The 4,670-nt window shown below is 46.5% G+C and overlaps 1 pseudogene; it reads left to right on the top strand.

Annotated features, from left to right (window-relative positions):
- Nucleotides 1-2,035: 2,035 nt before the first annotated feature.
- Nucleotides 2,036-3,739, top strand: LOC114022868 (annotated as a pseudogene).
- The last annotated feature ends 931 nt before the right edge of the window (nucleotides 3,740-4,670 follow it).

Here is a 4,670-nt window from a genome sequence, read left to right as displayed (position 1 = left end):
TGGATGTTATGACAGCAAATCAATGGCAGGTGTTAGCTAGTCACATGTTTTCAAGACCCCAGTAGTCATTGGTGAGGGTATATACAAAGCCTGAATGTGAGAATATATTTGTGAGTGAGTCTGTCATCCCAAAAGGGTCTTTTTATAACTGTGTGCCAGTGGGAGTCTGTCATGACAGCAACACTTAAGTTAGTTGTATGTGTTGCCTTTAATCCATGGAATATAGAAGAATGTCGTTTGAGGTACATGACTATTCCTGAATCTAACAGATATCAGAAGATGGCACCTGTGGCATTATGCAGTCAGAAGAGCACTGGATTTGGAGTTAGCAGTACTGAGTTCAAATCCTCACTGTCCTCCTGTGTGAATTTGGGCAGGTTTTTTTTCACCTCTCTGTGCCTCAGTGTCCTTGTGTAAAATGAGGAAGTTCCACTAAATGACCTCTGGGGCCTCTTCTAGATCTATGACCCTAAATAGATTCATTCATTCATTCATTCAATAAATACTAACTACTTATAAACTACTATGTACTCATGATAATGTGAACTGGTGTGCAGAATCCAAATGATGTCAAGAGTTGTCAAATTATCTGAACAAGGCTTGAAATTTCTCTTTGTCCTTCTGAAGAATGTGTACTAGGTTGTATGCCTGTTTCACATGTAGGTGAGTGAAAACTCAAGTCATATCTCAACAGATCAATAAAATTTGGGATCAGTGCAGAAGGGACCAGTCCCAGATTATGATGGCGGTAAGGGATCTACAGTAGTGACTCAGTCTAAATTCACTGCTTCTTTTCGTGTAAAGCACCGGTGCCCACACAATGTAAAACCAAGATTTTATTTTAGTTATAAGGAACGGGATGGTGTCTGGAATAGCTATTTAAAGTAACAACATTTACACAAGCCACCAGGGGGCACTTCAAGTTTGAGCTGCTTCAGCTCATTTATCCCGCACATCTGTGGACCATTTCTGGCCATCCCAGCCTAGAGCAACCTGCTCTCTACCAACTGAGGATACTTCTAGTTTCCTTTCCCAGATTTCTGTCAAGGGGTTATAAATTAATTTCTTTTAAAATCATAACTGTTTTAGCTTATTGGCCCTTTCTCCACAGGTCCTCATAGGTCTTGTTTAGTAGGAGCAGAGCCAAAGAAAATACTCTAAGTAATGCGAGAATAGGTTATGCCCAGAGGGAGAAGAAAGGAAGCTTCTGAAAAGGATATGCAATGAACATTTTCCAAGGTTGAGGGCTATGCAAGAGAGTTTAGTTGTGTTTTTTTTTCTTCTCCTTTATGCTATCAACCTGCACAGATACATAGAGGCTCATCCGTGGATATTTTTTTTTCATTTATCTTTTGTGTGCTTTTCTGGTTATGGAGTTTAAATACTGTAGAATTCTTTCTGTTTATTTTCTTTTTAAAAAATCTTTTTATAAATTTTTATATCACTAAAATTTTCTACAATATTCCTCCCCTTTCCCCCTTCCAGAGAAGCATCTAGCAGCTAGGTGGTGCAATGGTTAGAGTATTGGGTCTAGAGTCAGGAAATCCTGAGTCCAAATCCAGCCTCAGACATTTGTTAGATGTGTGACTGTCGGCAAGTCTCTTGACCTCTGTTTGCGTGTATCCTTAACTATAAAATGGCCATAGTTGTGTTGCAGAGTTGTGAGAATCAAATGAGATAATATTTGCACAGTTCCTGGAATATGCAGGTATGTATAAATGTTCACTCTCTCCCCCTTTCCCATAATAAAAGGCATTTTTAAGTCTAAAAAAAAAAAAAGAAGAAGAAAAGAAAAAATCAGCAAAGTTGAGCAATACATAAAAAAAAAGTCTGGGGCTGTTGCTGCAAGATTCATCATGGTGGTAGCTGCTCTGGCCTGGGTGATCTGAGGGACCACTGAGCCCCAGGAGAAGCAGTGACCTAGCTGGGGAGCAAGGCATGGTAGCTGAGAGGAAGGCAGCAATGGTCCACATACCATGCTTGGGAAGAATAACTGGAGGCTGGAGATTTCAGTCATCCGACACCAAGCCCCCAAATGCACTTGGGCTTTGACCAGCAGGAGCAGAAGTCCTCAGGCTTTCTTGTTAGTGGCAGGGGCTCATCACAGAGTGGGCCCTGCAGCCCAAACCCCTCATTGAACCTGCCTACATCACCACATCCAGCATGGGGCCCATACGAATTTAGGGGAGCAAGGGCTCAAAGGATGGGGCCCTCTCACTATTGTTGGATAAGTTTGAGAACACTTCTATAAGCTGTTTCAATTCCCTTCAGCAGCAGGATAGCCATCCCCAGCCCCTGCCAGGTTCTCCAGCCCCATCTCCTCAAGAGAATGGTCTGACTGAGGCCAAGAGGACAAGGGGCCATAGCCAAACCCAAGAGAAGGTACACCCAGCGTTTGGGGACAGGGGTCGGAGTTGAGCAGTTGATCGTTGGAGTCCATGATGGCAGCAGCAGAGATGGAGAAGAGGCCCAAGGGGAGGGAGCTTTGGGCCAGCTAGGGAGGCCCCAGGCATCCAGGGACAAACAACCCCTGTTGGTGCCTGATGTCTGGACCCCACCACCCCCAGGTCCAGGAGGTAAGGTGAAGTTATTGACTGCAAGGCCTTTTAACACATACCCTTGTGCTCATAAGGACCATCCCATAAAGGGCCTCAGGGTGAGTCCCATAATCCTACTCCTTCTGGTCCCTCCTCAGGAGGCCTCCCTCCACACTCCTCCTCCAGGCCACTGCCCCGTGCTGGCCCAAAGCCAGCCCTTGCCCAAAGTATCCTGAGCCCACATTCCTCAGAAGCCCAGCTGGCCTTTTGTGTCCTTCCCTACCCCCTTCAGTCTGACCTGCCATGCGCTCATCAGGAACCCACTTGCCCAAGGTGTCCCATGAACAGTTCCGAGATGCATTGCACCTTGTGGTCGACCCTGGACCACCCGGACCCCCCACCTGGATGACATCAAGATTGGCGAGAGTTCCACTGGCGTTTTGAGAATCTCCACTGTGCAAAGCAGGCCAACTGGTGGCTATGAAGACAGACCTTTGGAAGCAGCTGCGACAAGAGCTTCTCTTTAATGAGGCCGTCTTAGTGGGAGACCATTAGCATGAGAATGTGGCAGAGACGTACAACAGCTACCTGGTTGGGGACAAGCTCTGGGCGGTCATGGAATTCCTGTAACGGGGAGCCCTCACAGACATTGCCACTCACTCCTGGATGAATGAGGAGCAGATTGTTGCTGTGTAGTGTGTTGCCCTGAAGACTCTGTCTGTACTCTATTATCAGTGTAAATCATGGGGACGTTAAGAACCGCTCAATCCTGCTGTCCCAAGACAGGAGAGTGAGGCTCTCCAACTTGGATTCTGAGCCCGAGTTAACAAAGAGGTATCCAGGAGGAAGTCCCTGGCGCACAACCCTTACTCGATGGCTGCCGAGCTCATCTTCTGCCTACCCAAAGGACCAGACGTGGATATGTGATTCCTAGGAGTAACGGTCATTGAGTAGATGGGGAGCCCCCTTATTTAAATGAACCATCCTTGAATGCCATAAAGATGATCCAGGACAACCCGCCTCCTAAGCTGAAAAACCTCCATAAGGTTTCTCCCTCCTGGAAGGACTCCCTGGATGGATTGCTGATGCAGGCCCCAGCCCAGAGAGCCACAGTCAGTGAACTGCTGAAGCGCCTTTTTCTGGGTAAGGCAGGCCCCTCAGCCAGCATTGTCCCTCTCGTGGGCCACAATCACGTGAAATAAGACTAGATAGCCCTCACCCCTTCACCTTACCAAAGAAACACTTCAAAGGGAGGTGAACCCAACACAGGAGTGGGTGGGGAGGTGGTGGAGCAGACTCACTCTTTCCCACCCAAGGTAGGGTTAAGAATCCTGGGTTAACCCTTTCCCCTCCCCCACCTCTATCAGCACATGCTAGATGCCTCCTGGGAGGTGGACCTGTGACAAGATGGACTTGGCCTGCGTCACTCCTTGAGTCCTTCAATCCCTTTGGGGGACTCATTTATTGACTTTTGGTTTTGATTTTATGTTTTAAAATAATGACTTGGGAGCAAGGATACCTAAGGTGACTTTTGGGAGCAGAGACACCGTTCCCACCTTGGCTTGCTTCAGGGGTCAGTCAGCTTGACATTGGAAATCTGAAAAGAAGGAGAGCGGCCATTATGTCCTCTGACCACCCACCTCGGCACAGGGAGGCAGGTGCCTGGGAGCTAACTCTACATGGGAAAGCTGTTGGGGGTGGGCAGGGTGTGGAAGGGAGCGTCACAAGTACCTCATCCTCTGGGAGTGTGTACAGGTTGTTTCTATGTCAGAGCGGGTGTTTCTTAGGTCACTATGTTGTGTATCTGTACACGTCTACAATGTATGGTTGTACTTTGCCTGTGACTCTGTGTGCATGCCTGACTGGCATGAAGGTATGTTGGCATAGGAAATATGTGGAAACCTGTTTCCCAACTCCAAACCAGGTGGGGAGATGATTATGATGTATCATGCACATGGTGGTCAAAGGCTATATACATACATCTAGGTATATGTATAAATGGATTTTAGGTACATATTATATATGTATGCATATATGTGTATTTATATCTGTGTAACATACACATCTCTATCTCTGTTTATAATAACTGTTAGTTGCAGATAAATCTTGGATATCAAATCCTTATCTGAGAAA

Source organism: Vombatus ursinus, unplaced genomic scaffold, assembly GCF_900497805.2.
Source record: "Vombatus ursinus unplaced genomic scaffold, bare-nosed wombat genome assembly UNPS02014814.1, whole genome shotgun sequence".
NCBI lineage: Eukaryota > Metazoa > Chordata > Mammalia > Diprotodontia > Vombatidae > Vombatus > Vombatus ursinus.
Note: the sequence above shows the minus strand (reverse complement) of the source record. Positions and strands in the feature narration are given on the sequence as shown.